Source organism: Rissa tridactyla, chromosome 6, assembly GCF_028500815.1.
Source record: "Rissa tridactyla isolate bRisTri1 chromosome 6, bRisTri1.patW.cur.20221130, whole genome shotgun sequence".
Taxonomy (NCBI): Eukaryota; Metazoa; Chordata; class Aves; order Charadriiformes; family Laridae; genus Rissa; species Rissa tridactyla.
This window is the reverse complement of record NC_071471.1, coordinates 73,149,743-73,164,156: the sequence shown is the minus strand read 5'-3', so window position 1 is coordinate 73,164,156 and position 14,414 is coordinate 73,149,743. Positions and strand designations below refer to the sequence as shown.

General features: G+C 52.7%; 1 protein-coding gene across 3 annotated transcripts in view; it reads left to right on the top strand.

The window, feature by feature from the left end:
* Nucleotides 1-14,414, top strand: part of STK32C (serine/threonine kinase 32C) — a 95,185-nt gene that overhangs the window by 9,844 nt on the left and 70,927 nt on the right. The window contains exon 1 of one of the 3 annotated variants that reach the window (XM_054207484.1): nt 1,705-1,777. The exons of 1 other annotated variant lie outside the window; for it this stretch is intronic. The gene's annotated coding sequence lies outside the window, so the exon portion shown is untranslated. Of the gene's footprint in view, nt 1-1,704; nt 1,778-2,057; nt 2,125-14,414 lie in introns of those variants that run through there. One more of the 3 variants, XM_054207483.1, reaches the window with a different exon arrangement.

The following is a 14,414-nucleotide window of genomic DNA, read 5'->3' as shown; positions in this document are numbered from 1 at the left end:
CGGCTTAGCTCCTCCTAACAAGAGAAGATAAATGTCAGTGTCCCCTTTCCCTCTCCCACTGTTCTTCAGGAATTAAATTGCTTTAGGTGACAGTTACGGAAAATTAAAAGTGCTTAGGATGTGAGGGAACAGACGGCTCTGACTACCGCTAAGCAATGAGATATGACAGCGTGGGAATGGTGATGTGCTAATTCACATCCAGGCTGTTGTTCAGGGTCTTTCCCAGTACCTGGGACTAGTAAAGAGACGCGGGCACTGAGAGATGTGCGGAATTGTGCCGTTTGCCGATTTGACTGTGCACGCTGAGTGCTTACAGGCTGCTGAGTGCTTACAGGCTGCTGGTTGGCCGCGCAGTGTGTTTGACTTACACAGCAACGTAACGCACTTACAGCTCAGCTGACAGTTCTGGAAGATGATAATTGTCATTTAATATTGGTTCTAGTGGCACCAGCAGAGAGTGGACGGGCTTCACCAGCCAATGGAGCAGCTTTTGGGTTGACCTGCAGAAGGCTGTTCCAGCACAGAAAGTTGCCTCGTTGACCGAGGTTTCTGAGTCGTTACAGCCCAGCTGTCCAAAGATTTAAACAAAGTGAAAGTAGATCCCCTTTTATAGTCGTTTGAAGAATTACCGATGTGTTTTTAATTTTAGTACCGGAATGTACTGACAAAAGTCAGAAGGGAAGGGCTTGGGCTGAAGCTCAGGTTCCTCCCCTGAGCAAACAGTTCTCCAGGAGTAAAACACGGAGGTGGGGGCTGCAATAGATGCTAATTACAATTGCAAAGGAATAAGGTAAACGGTATAGTTGGAAAGTCTTCTCCATTGGATGTCAGTTAATGATCCAGGAGACCATCTGGGTCAGTCAAGATCCTTCAAAATCTGCTTTCTGCCGACGGCAGGAGTAGCACGGTACCTGTACACAGCTCAGGAGCTGGACACAACATTGCCTCTGTGACTCAGTGCGTTTTTGCTGTCAGAAGAATATTACACCTCTTCTGAAAGACCTTTTTTTAAGCTGTGGTGTGTAGCATGCTAAATTACCTTGTAAAACAAATGTCATATAATCCACTAGAAGGCTCTGTACTGCACGTTCGCTTTGTATTTTACTGGTCCCCCAGTCTTAATGGAAACTGGCAGGTAAGACGAGAAAGTAGGAAACGCAGAAAATTACATGCTTTAGACTTGGACTGTTTGCACTGTAGGAAAATATGCTTTATGCTTTACAGAAAATAAGGCTAAAGCCTGGGCCCAAATAATTTGCACTTTAAAGGCTTGATGCCGCATGTTGTAATCACATGAATAATTCATATGCATTCAAGCCGTCCCCATAACCTCATACTTGAGCCTGATTCTAGATTTGCTCGAGCTCTGAACTGCCATCGATTAGCGGCTCCTCCAGCACGGAATGCAGCTCGGCAGGACCTCTAGCGCAGGGCTGGAACGGTGTCCTCTCCCAGCGGTGCCGGTCGCGTGTCTCTGTAAGGGCTGGGACCTTCCCCGTCATCCCCGCTCGGGCGGACTGGCCGGTCTTTCCAACAGTGTCCAGGGCTCGGCAACTCCAGTGCCTCCTGCGTCTGACCTTGACATGTTTTCATTTACTTTCATACATCATTGCACCTTTAACCAGTAATAAACGCTACCGGGAAAGTCAGCGTGGGTTTGAGCTGTTGCTATGAGCTCTGTACAGTGCTTCCAGTTCCCCAAGTGGCAGATGTTGCCTGTTGAAGAAATGAACCCGTGTTGCGGGAGAGCCGCAGACAAAGCAGCACGCGGCGGGCAGTAAGCGGGAGCAGGCGTTGGCTCGGGTTTTCTCGCCCAGTGTGGCTGGCCCCTCCGGCGCAGGCGCCGCCTCTCGGCTGGGTACCGGGATGTGGGGAGTAGCTCGAGAGTCCTGGGCTTCAGGCTGGGCTGTAGGGTGGCACGGGCGGGTGTTCGGGGTGGGGCTGACGGGCAGAGCCGTGCTCACGCCGGGGTGCTGCGGCGGTGCCGCGCTGCTCTGCTCGGCCACCCCGGCTGGCCACGGCGCCCCTGGCCGCGGCTGATGCGCGACTTGGACCCACTGCCAATCTGGAAGCTGCCTTAAGTTGTCAGCTGCTGCCAGGACACCAGCGTACCGGGGATTTGGGGTAGGTCCCGCATTGTGATAATGCCTTAAAAACCAGGGACGGCAAAAAAGCTCTGTCATCAGCTCTGGTGCGGTGTGAGCGGCGCGGGGCGAGCGCAGGGTGCTGGGGCACTTGCAGCCACCCCTCGCTTTGTTCCGTTGGTTTTTAGTGCACGTTAAATGCCACAGCGGGAAAATTGCAAGCAGGTGTCACAACAAGCACAGTTGCGACGAGGCGAACATAGGGATTGATTAATGAATATTTTCGGCGTGTTGTATATTCCTCTGCATGGCTTTCTGATGTAAAGATCAGTGTGTGAAATTACTTAAAAAATAACAGGTTTCTTCTAACTAGAACAAATTGCTTCTGTTTTATCAAAATGTTGAGTAGCATCAACAAACAATTCAGTTGCTGATTGCCCCTCAATAATAATTGTTTGGAACTAATTTTAGTTAGTGTTTCCTCTGGCCTTGGTTTGGCATAGAAAAATCCAAAGGTACCCCCGTCTCGCCCGCGCCTCTCTCTGTCCTCCTCCTCCCTGCGGAGAAGCGGGGGTTCTCGGTGCCGCCTCCGCTCGTGCCGTCCCACCGAGGCCGGACGGGGGTTTATTCCCAGGGGCAGACCAGCGCTGGCAGGTGGGCATCCCCGGAGCCCGGTGTGTCGGGAGTGGGCGCTGGGGACACCGAGCGAACGTGGAGCCCTGGGGGATGTGCTCAGGCCCCACACGCCATCAGTGCTGGAGTACCAGCGCCCTGAGCTGCCGTGCTGTGCCGTGCACAGGATTCAAGAGAATTTCTTGTCACAGAAACAGGGTGGGTGCTTTCCCCAGAGAGGTTAAAGTTGGTGAATAAATGCCGTCCCTGCTCTCTGTGAATTCGGGCCTGCTCTCTCGTGGTGGAGTTGAGATGGATGCTGAGCGGTTGTGGTCATCCATCCTGCGCTGCTGCAGGTACCGGCAGGGCAGGCTCGGTGCCCGCGATGCTCGGCACGCTCGGAGGCGTCCGTGTGGTCTGTCCAACGAGTGAATCTGTTCTGACACCTCAAAATAAAGAGCAGATTTGTTGTTGGCTTCAGCGAGAACCAAAGGGGATCACTGCTCCCACCTGGGATCAAGCCTCCCCGGCAAAAATATCTTCAAGTATTCACGAACCTCTTGTGGCTCTTTCTTTCCTTTCCAGATGTATCCACATCACAAGCACGTGTGCCTAACAGCCGTGCATTTATACTGTCTTGGCGGATCCCAATTTTTCCTTCCTTGCAAACAGGAGACGCTTCCATGGCCGGAGCTGGTGGAATACCTTGCCTGACTTGGTGTGTGCAGAACACAGAAGGCGCGCGGGGACACCGGCAGTCGCCGGGAGACTGAACCCCCCTGGCTTCAGGAATGCGCTTTGTCCTCCCCAGTCCTGGCGTTCGCCAGCCTCGGAGCCGGTGGCTCCTGGTGCTGTGCCGGGCTCGTGGGGGGGTTGGTGCAGGAGCCTGCTCGCATGGTTTGCGTCCCTTCCAAACCTTCGGAGAGCCGCCAGCGCTGCTGGCCCACGGTGCATGTCCCCTCTTCAGCTTTATTTGTCAAAAAAGTGTAGGTCAGCTGAGGAGCAGCATTTCCCACAGGCAGTAAGATGCTGCTGCGGCACCTCCACAGATCCCAGCAGGAGGTATTTCGGGAGCGTCTGCTGCTGGCGAGCCTCCGGGACAAAGATAGGACCATACGCCTAAAATAGCGCCCTGGAGCCGCGTGCGGTGCAAACCCCACCGGTGGCTGCTCCGGGGAAGAAAATCCAGAGTTTGTTTTCAAGTCATCATCGCTGTGTTGACAGGGCTGTCGCGGGGAAAGCTATCTCAACTGGGAATGTATGAATTAACTCCGAGTACGGTGCACACACACGCAGATACCGCACACCGCTCACATCACAGTGTATGTAAGTAAAGGAGTCGGTAACTTTTAAACATAGATATAGTTGCCTGCCCGTTGAAGAAGAAAAGCCCTTCTGTTGTTGCAGTTCAGTGCGTGCTCTCCTCTGAAGCTGTCTGTTGAGGGAGCTCCTTTGGGCCCCCCGCCCCGAGGGCATGGTGTGGGTGACGCTGCTGGGCTGCGGCAGCCGGGGGGGCCGTGCCGAGGTCACCCTCTGCTCCCGAGCCACGGAGAAATTCATGGCTGATGCCAGCACATTCATTAGTATGCGTACATCAAAAAAAAACCAGCCCCAAACCAGACATCAACGCCATTTCCATGGTGCTAATCCATCCAGTTGCCAAGAAATGAATGTAGCTGACAACTCCAGCCCTTTTTCGTGAGATTTTTAATTTTCTTTTCTATTTTCTTTATGGTGCTCAAGTGGAATGAAATGCCGTAGCAGAGACCACCCTTAAGCGCTGTAATATGTGGTATGTGCAGCAGTACTGGAGTTACAATGTTAAAAGGCAAAAAACCTGCATTTCAATTTTAAGCGTATCCTTCACGGCAGCTCGTGCGGGTGAAACGCTGCTTCGCCACCCCCAGGTGATAAGCGGCGATGGAAGCGTGTCTGTGAGCTGGGCTGCTGCTGGGGCAGCGTCTGCTTCCCTGCAGGGGAAAGCCCGGTGCTGCGTGCTCTTAACCCTGGAGATTCGCTGCTGCCACAGACCAGTGCGCGGGCAGCTCTGGCCGACGGATAAACAACTTCTTTTGGTTCATTTCCGCCACATTCTGATGGTCGTTACCAGCCAGAGAGGAATCGCAGGAGGAACAAGGCTGTCTTTCATGTCCCTGAATGAATTTGCTGGTGTGGCAAGTAGTAAAAGCCTCTTTTGATTAAAAACTAGAAGCAGCTGATTGTAGAAAATATTCTTGGAGCCTCATTACAAAGAGTTCTTGTCTCAGGGCTGTCACACACTGGGCCCGCAGGAAGCTCTAATGTTTCTGGATTTATTTGAAAAAAGTGATGATAATCAGGAAACATGAAATAAATGACAGAATATGTGATATTAAGTAGAATAATGATGGTTGTTCCCCCAAAGACCCATTTTTTTTCTGTCTCAGACCTCTTACAGGCTCTCTTGTAAGTAAAAAAAAAAAAAAGGCAATGCTGAATTCTGTCTTGTTCCAGCCATTTTTAAGTTCTCACTTGAAACCCAAATGCCCCGTGCCCTCATCAGGAGTTTCATAGCGGGTGTGCAAACGAGGGAGTGTGGGATGAAAGACCCGAAGGGTGAGTGAGGAGCCACCAGTCCAACTTCACTGGCGTAGCTGTGGTAGGGAAAAGCCGTGGAAGCCCGCGGTGAAACTGGAGAGAATTGTGCGGAGAGGCAGTTCCCGCAGGAAGGAAGCCTCGGTTAAGTAGACGTGAGGGGTAGCAGGGGAGACGCCGTTCTGGCGGAGGAGGTGGATGGGGGTGCGTCACCGCAGCAGAGAGCACGTCCCGGGGGCTCGTGGCCCGCGGTGCCCGGTGGCGCGGGGGGGCAGGAGGAGAGCGGGGACCTCTCCGGGGCTGATGTCGCCCGCCTGCGGGAGCCGTGCCGGGGCCGGAGGCTGGGGCACCCCGTGCGGAGCGTGGGGAGCCGTGGGCTCTGCTCTCCCCCGGCCTTGTGTGCACAGAGCACACGACTCTCGGGGAGCATCAGCTCCCACCGCGCTAACGGCAGCCGGGCTATTTATCCTGAAAATGCAGGGGCTTTTCCTGCTGGCGGATGATCAATCACTCGCCAGTTGCTGCTCTGAGCCTGATAATTTTTTCACAATACCTCGGCATTTGTTTCTGCATAAAACATGAAGTTAAACAAGAAGTAGGTAGCTCCTTTTCTTTCCTGCTTTGAGCAGCCTTTGTTGCTTTCTTTAGGTACACGGAAAAAATATGCCGAGTCTGAGGACTTCAATTACCTACGGTTACTGCGTTTAATGTGGCTCACTCTTTCTTGGAAAAGCATTGTTAATTATTAATGCTGCTAATTTTCCTATTAATTAATGTTTAAAATCTCCCAAATGTGGTGTCAGGGCCTTTCCAAATGATATGGTACTAAGATTAGCAGTTGCTTCTCTACTTTGAATATTTTGTAAGCCATTTCTCTGATCTTTCAATACAAAGCATGGGTTTCGTTCCTTCTCCAAAATGGCTCCATCCCTCTCAGATGCATTTGTGCGATGGCGCGTCGGGAGTTGGGATGCTGCTACAGCACGATAAAGTGCATTGGATTTCAGTTAGCAACTGGTGCATCTCTCCAATTACTCGTGCTGTCGTTATTATCTGTATTTCCATAGCAACCGGCAGGTCTGGTCAGGGCCCCCGGCTGCTGCGGGTGGTGCTGGAGGAGCGCAGGAGCTGGCGGTGGGATGCCCTGGGCCCTTCCCTCCCGCACTCCTCCCGGGTCGGGTGGCACCGGCGCTTTGTCTCTCCACCAGAACTCTTCCCATCTCATAAAAAGCTACTGAAACATTTTTTTTTCCCCTCATTTTTCTTAACCAGATAGCATCACTCCTTAGCTTTCCATGTGGTCCTGCTCTGAGCCGTCCCGACGCCCCGTCTCCGCGCGTGGTCGTACCGGCAGCTCGCGAGGCAGCCAGGCAGGGGCATCTCCTGCCCTTCAGTCTGCGTCTCGGCAAAGGAGTGTGAGCGTCCCTATGGCTCTCTTAGCTCGTCAGCGTGATAGTGGTAATACGACCTGACAACCCTTAAAAAAAAAAAAAGACTGGAGAATCTGTTCTGCTGCAGTCTCGGGGCACTGCTTTCCACAGGTTGGCTGTTGCTATATAAAGAAATAGTCTGTTGTTTCTAAATTTACTCTGTTAATGTCACAGAGCATAAAGAAAAACAGCAAGAATAAATCGACGTTTACGGCAGGGAGTGGTGCAGGGAACAGGCCAGTTGCGGCCGTACCCGTCTGGCCGGGCACTCTTTTTTGTCCCGCTTTCTGGTTAGTTACTCCGGCCTGGAAAGTCATCTGCATATACGACTTTTCCGTTTCAGACGTTACTCCTCTGTGCGCTCTGATTTGACTCTGATTTTAAGCAAATCCTGGCATCCACGGCTTCTCTGGGCAACCTGTTCCAGTGCCATTGCTTCTGTGGCCATAAATACAGGCAGCTTTGAAAAAAAAAGTAATTCTTCTGAGTAGGACATGGATGTAACCTATCTGGACAACGTCTCCTTCTGGCCCTCGGACACCCTCCAGCCTGTCTTACCCTGGTGCTCCTCGCAGGGACCCGCTGTTGGGAGCGCAGTCGGGGTTGCTCCAACAGAGCCGCCATCAGATTTCCCGTGTCGAACAGAAGTGGAAACGCAACTCCCTGACCTTCTTTTCTAAGCCTTTTGGGGGAAGCCCCAGTGCTTGCAAGTTCTTTGTGTACTAATGTGTTGCAAATTTTGCACGAGGCTTATTGCAAAAGCAGCTCTTGATACAACTGTGTTGGATAGGTTTGAGCTCAAGCAGGGCCTTTAGAGTATTGTCAAGTACGCGTCCCGCAGCCAAAAACTCCTTCCTGCAGGGGCTTCAGAGGATGGTTTATACATCAGGACGTGGGGATGCACCACAGGTGATCTCTAATTGGTTTTTTTCACGCTGACCACCCCGAACTGTTTGCCCAGGTGGTACCAGCACTGTCCCGCAGCCACGCTCTGCAGGATGAGCCCCTCGTTCAGACCGTGTGGGTTTGTCCTCGGTCGCGAGCGCCCCTTTGGGGCACAAAGTTTCCCTCCGGGTAGGTGTGCGAGTGTCCGGGTGTTTGGGTCGGTCAGTTTGAGTGCTGAGGGGGGATCCCCGGAGTCGCCCGTTAGCCCGCGTAGGAAGCACCCGCTGCCCTGTGCTTGGGGCTCCCTGGCCGGGCCGTGCCCCGTGTCGGCTTGTGCTCCCCGCGCGGCAGCGGGAGCGCGGCGGGCGTCAGCGCGGGCACAGAGCGGGATGCACCGCCGGTCTGCGGAAAACTGGGGAAATAAACTGGGGGAAGGAACGGGAAAATGGTACCTAATTCTTCTGCTCTCTGGAGGGTCTGTTTCTTTCAGGCTTACCACGTGATATTATTTTAAATTCGTCCCTCTCTGTTAGTCCCTCTGACACCGAGGCTCTTTCCCCGTGCGGCAGTGGCTGGCCACCAGGCGCCAAACCCGCAGCCTCCTCGTGTCCCGCCTGTGCCGTTCGCGTTGCCGTAGGTGGTGGTATGGGGATCAGCGTGTCCCAGGCAGGGTGGCACACACAAATCCCTGGTTTTTCCTCCCCTGGCTGTGTCCGGTGGCCACATTGCCGCGGTGGCTGCCGTGTCTCGCCGCGGGCCAGCGCCACAGGGGTGGGTTTGGTGCTGGGGATGCGCAGACCTGCCGGCCCGTCCAGGATCAGCCTGTAATTAAAACACGCTGCATTTGGAGGGTAGCGAAAAGCCGTGAAGAGGCACTCTGCTGAGGCTGCTTGGGTGATGCTCATTACTGGCAGTTAATTAAAAAGCAAGTAAGAGGGAAGCTCTTTCAGGGACTGGAGCGAGGGTGTGTGGGGGCTTGCTCTGTTCTCCCTGTGTTCTCTGGTTGTAACCACCTGTGCCCCTGTGCCGGGGCTGCTCCATCGCCGGCGTAAGGCGGCGTGTCCTTGGGCGCGTGGGCAGCCCGCTCCCCTGCCGCGGCACCGCCGGCGCCTGCCCGCCTGCCCGTGTCCCGGCCCTCCGCCGGCGCCCAGCCTCCTCCTCCACCCGCCGCCATCCGCCACCCAACACGCTCGCTCCGCTGTTTCCGCTGCGAATCTATATCAGCAAATGAGCAAAATAAATGTTGCTTGTTTGTTTTGACAATTACAGTACAGATTTAATTACGATCCTTCTTCCTCGTATACTGCGGAATGTTATGTGGTATGTTTGGCGTAAACAAAGATGTTCTGCTAATGTGAGATACGGTTATTAAAGAGACACTGTCGCGCTGAAGCCGAGGCACCGCGGCCCAAGTCAGCTGGAGCTGAACTTGCAGCGTGTGTTTGCTCCTCTCGTGTGTCGCAGCCTGCGTGCGAGGGGGCGGCAGATGCTGCGCAGAGACGTCACCGGGAGCGACGGGGTGAACCTCTGGGAAGTGAGCTCAGGAAACCGAAAGATAAGAAAAGAAAGAGAGAAAACCACTTCTGTGTCTTCATTTATTTCGAGTTAGCAGCTTCAGATAGTGTAGCAGGGGTACAATATTTAAGTCTCGGCGCGAGTTCTCTGTTCAAAACAGCGGGTATCTTCAATTATCACTTAACATGAAAAGGGCCTGATTTTCCTGCTAATCACTTACTGCCTGTGAAGGATCTGTTTTAAAGTCTGAGCCTATTGTGTCGATATGAAAGCAGCTCTAACGTTGTCTTGCGATGGTAAATTGGCAATGACTTTGCATTTCATAATTAGTTGACAAGGAATCGCTTACAATGTACGTGTCTTTCAAAATACCACTGCAATGTGGAGTACACGTTTGACACACCACTAATTAAGAACAGGATTTTCAAAAGCTCTGGGGCGACAGTTTCCATTTCCCCTCGCTCAGGCGGGCCCTTGACAGAGATGAGGACGAATTAAGCCAAGGGTTTGAATTTCTTTCCGAAAAATACTTTGGGACTCCAGGGTGATTAAGGGGGGCTCAACAGCCCCCTGACGGCGTTTCCCACCGGAGGGAGCAGCCCTTGCCCCTGGGGCTCCTGGCGGGCTCTGGGAACTGCCCCGTTCCGCTGAAGGTCGCTCTCTCAACTACATCTTGTCAGAAAACCTCTCAAGGACGTAATTCGCGGGAGTAATTATTTCTAGAGATTCTTGTCAAATTACAGAGAGTCTTTAATTAAACGAGTGTCCATTACTTAATGGCAATTACGGAGAGAAAATCCTTACTTCTGAAAGAGGCAAATCTCCAGTTTCCTAACGAAAATTTGCCTTTTAAAATAATAAGATAAAAGTAGCTTATTCTGCTCCAGAACCGAAGCCTAAAAGAAATCAATGTCTGTCCTTGAGGGGATTTAATTTGGAAAGTGGAGAAGGTTCCCGTTGGCTTTCTGCACGCGTTTGCTGTGGAGGAGCCACAGCCGCAGAGGGAGCCGCAGCGGCGCCTTCCCAGCCGGGATGAACCCGTGGGTGCTCGTGGGAGGCACCGGCGCACCCGGCCCTTCCCTGCCCTGCCAGCTCTTCCCCTGCGTTTTCCTGTGGGCCCTGAGGCCACTGTGTCCCCGGAGGGGTGGGATGAGGGTGGTGGTGGGAGGATGCGGAGCGGAGGGGGCCCAGCAACGTGCCGTCTCCTCCTCCTCCTGCGGGCGCCGGCAGCCCCTGGCCGGGGGGTTGGCGTGAGGAGCCCCCGGGCGCGGGAGCTGGGTGGGTTTGGGTCCCTGCCGGCCGCTCCACCGCTCGCCCCTGACCTCCTCCACATCTCGTCCCAGCGTTTGGCTGGGCAACAGGCAAGAGAAAATGGCCCAACCTTGCGAGTTTAGAACAAATGAGTGTTTTTAAAGTCTGCCTTACGTCTTTTGGGTATTTTTATCGTCTGCCTCATCCTAACGGTCTTGTCTGAGTCATCCCATCCCTAGTTTAGATTTATACTCCTTTCTGCGCCTACTCCCAACAGGACCCGATTCCACCAAGCGCAGCCTGCTGCTGGCCTCGCTGGAGTCACGCAAGGCTGGTATTATTAAATTATGTGGGCATTGGATCGGGGAGTTATGAATATTGATATATTTTATTGAGCAGCCCTCTGAATTTAATTATTGTCCGTAATACATTAATTTGTAATTTATCCTAGATAAAGACAACAGATTAGGTTGCAATTTAATTATTGCTTATTTTTGTAGCTGTTGTGGGGTTTGTGTAGCAAAATACGTACAGGAAAAACAACCCTTCCTAAACTCCAGCCCCTCCTTTGAACAGGGAATCGGGTGCACAGTCCCGCTCCTCTCAGTGGGGCTGCCCACCGGAGACAATGCCCTTGCTCCGCAGGGTTCGCGGGGCCGTGTTTGGATTTCCGTGTGCATGAATGGCGTGCGGCCCCTGCAAAGCTGTTCTCAGTCACCCTCTCCTTGTTGGTGTGCTGTCGTCTTCGGCCCTCCTGCCACAGCCACTTGGTTTCTGCTTATTTAATGAACAAAAAACCTCTCCAAGTGGAGACAATGGACAGCTGCACTGCTCGTTTTATTCCAAATGGTGAATATTATATTTATGATAGATCCAAATACGGTCCATCTGTTCTGTGTTATTAAGCTGTTCACTTCATAGAGAAGAGAACATTTCTGTATCTCTCCTGTGATGTTCACATGAAGAGCTGAGTTTTTAAAGGTGTTTAATGTTTTTCTTTTTGGAGCAGATGCTGACACGTGAGAAATTCCACGAAATCATGCCCTTGGTGTCCCCGAAGCAGCAGGGCTGCCATGCAGGGCATGAAGTCTGTCCTGGTCTCGCGTGGCTGCGTGTGCCGTCAGTTCTGCCGTGGCTCACGGTGCCCTCTCCCGCGTGCTCGCGGATCCGCCGGCAGCAGGCGCCCCTTTTACACCCCTCTGCTCTGGCTACAGGTGTCGTACTGAGAAGTTACCAGATGTGTTGAAATTGGGCAAAATCAGGTGGAGCTGTCTCGGGAGCATGGCTGGGCTCAGGGCAGGTGTCAGGTGCCGGCCCTGCTCCCGATGGCCACTCCGGAGGCCATGGCTGGTCCCAGGGGACATCGGGGACACCGGCACTTGTTCCCCTGGGCATCTCCTCGGCTGGCTCTGACCCGCCTGGCAGCGGCTGTCGGCTGGGCTGAAGTCTGGATGCTGAACGGGGGGTTCTGGCTTGTGACATGGTTAGGGATGGATGGCACAAAAAGCTTTAAGAAGTGGAGGAGGGGTTTGTTGCCAGAGGACTTTAATTTTGCATTGAGCGCAAGGGGATCGGAGTCAGATGTAATCAAGAGAGAGCTAGAAATAGTCCAGAGATAACGTCCCGTCTTTCCCTCTGAAAGTATTCCGAGTTTTATGATTGATTTCTGGGGAAGCAGCACTGGAGACTAAAATGGAAGAAAGTTGTGGAAGATGGAATAGGTCAAAGATGAGATGATTTAAAGGATCAGCGAGCTGAGAGTTGCTAAGAATAGAGCACGCCAGAGACAAAGGGAAGTGTCAGGTAGTCTGATGGGATGCTCACGCAGATGCGGTGTCTCCGGTGATGACAGCAGCAGCGGGGTGATGAGTGATTTGGAAGAAATCGGTTAGAGAGCAGCTCTGCAGGGAAAGAAGTTGTGCCTGGAACCGGTTGGGGCTTGAGGAGCAGCGAAGCCGTGGCTGGGTGCGCTCGGCTCCGCTCCCCAGAGCATGGCGGCGGCTTGGGGAGGGGCTGGAGGGGACCACTGCCAGCGAGCAGGACCTCCCGCGCATGGAGGGTGGGTGAGGGACTCGGCCTTGGGTCTGGGACGGGAGGACAGTGCCAAAGGGAGGGAGGGGACACCTCTTCCTCCATCCCTATCGGCAGCAGAACAAGCGATAGCTGATTTAATAAACAGGAAGGAAACAGTGGTTGTGGAAGTTGTGGAACGCTTCCCAGCGGCATGGATGGCCGGCTGTGGGACAGCTTCCCGGGAGGCAGCAGTGCTGCTGCTCTGGGAGCCTGGGACGGCCGCTGGCTTCTAGGGGATGCTCCGTCATCCTGGGAAATCTGCTGGGTGGAAACCTGCGCAAAGCCCGGCTTCTGCTTCCGTAGAGCTTGCTGGCGTCACCAGCTGAGAAAGTGGATTTATTGGAAACAGTAGTTGATCTCACCGTCCTTCAGTAAAGTCTGGCTGTCCATCTGGGGAGCAGGGGGATCTCCGGAGAGCGCGGTGCCGACCCGCCGGAGCAGAGCCGTGCCCGGCCAGCCGAGGAAGCTGTGGCGTAACGGCTGCTCCCGCGATGGCTCCAGACCTGCTCCAAAGCCTTGGCCCCCGTCATCTCTGTTTTGCTCTATCTGGACCTGGGGTGTTCTTCTATCCTGCCTACCCAGAACCCAGCTATTGCAGCGGGAGGGTCGTCCCTTACTGCATTTGCAAAACTCTTAGCTTAGTAGAAACCTTGTCTGATTTTAAAACTCCAATAATCATTACTTTGCTAGCCGGGTAATAGAGAGTCAGTGTCTCGCTGACACAGATGTGTGGCATTTTTTGTGCTCGCATTGATGGGTAACGTGTTCGTGTTTTTTCAGTTATTTAGTGGCTAATGTATGCGACATTCTTTCCACACAAACATTATTTTTCTTCACAGTTTTTGAGGTGATGCTGGCCAAAGCCGCTGGATTAAGTTGATGGTGAGACGTTTGTTGCTTCACGTCTCCAGGTCCTCCGTAGTGCTGGATTGCAGACTCACCGTGTCAGCGGGTTTCCCTTCGCACTGGGGAGACAGCGTAACCAGCAGTCCCTAACGACTCCTGGTTTGCGATTAACGGTGTGGTCCCTGCTCCCTGCCCTGCGGAGCCGTCAGCGGCACAGGGTCTCCTCGCGGCGAATGTGCCCAGCGAGGAAAACAGAATGCTCTACAAGTATATCTGCCAACTTCATGCTTTTTCCTAAAATAATTGTTACTGCGTTTTAGAAACTAATTTTCACTGAAGGTTGTTTCTGAGAGAATTCTTGGTCACCTCAGTTAAAAAAAAGAAAAAGAGTTTCAGCACATATCAGAAATGCATTGGCACAAATACGAATTTAGCAAAGGCTTTGATTTCCTGCACGCGTGGTGCAGGCTGCCTGGCAAACAGGTGTTCCGGGAGCACCTTCTGCAATTTCCACTTTTATAACACACACATCACATTAAATTTTGATTCATATCTCTGACATCTCGAAAACTGCTCCGTAACAAAAGGAGCGTAATAGTTGTGCTATGAAATATGGGCATGGTCTAGCCACATTTTGGATAACTCTACCCTATTCTTTAGAAAATTGGGTTTATTACTGGTAGTTGGCAGACTGTTTAATCCTGGCCAACCCAACTTTCTGGGACATTAAGTTCTAATAGGCAGATATAAACTGGTCTTAATAGATGAGTCTGACATCATCTGGCTGCTTATTAACTATTAAACCTTGTTTCAGTAATTCTCTTGGCAACTATGTGTGTGTTGCCATAGTTTCTTTGTTAATAGAGCAAGACATTAATGCATTTTGAGTCCTTCTTGCCCAAAAGACATGAAAAAATGCCTTTATGCTTAAAGACGCAAACTCGAGCCTGTTACGAGAAGCAGGCAGCGCCAGCTTGCCGTGGCATCCCGTGGTCCTGCGTTTGTCGGCGTGCGGGAGGTGGGTTTGTGCGGCTGGAAAAGTGTTCGCCCTCCCCCTGCTGCAGCCTGCGCTTTGCAAACCTTGTTGGGCAGTAATGCTGGAAAGCGTACGCCGCGTATCTAGACAGCCGTTGACTGGACCACC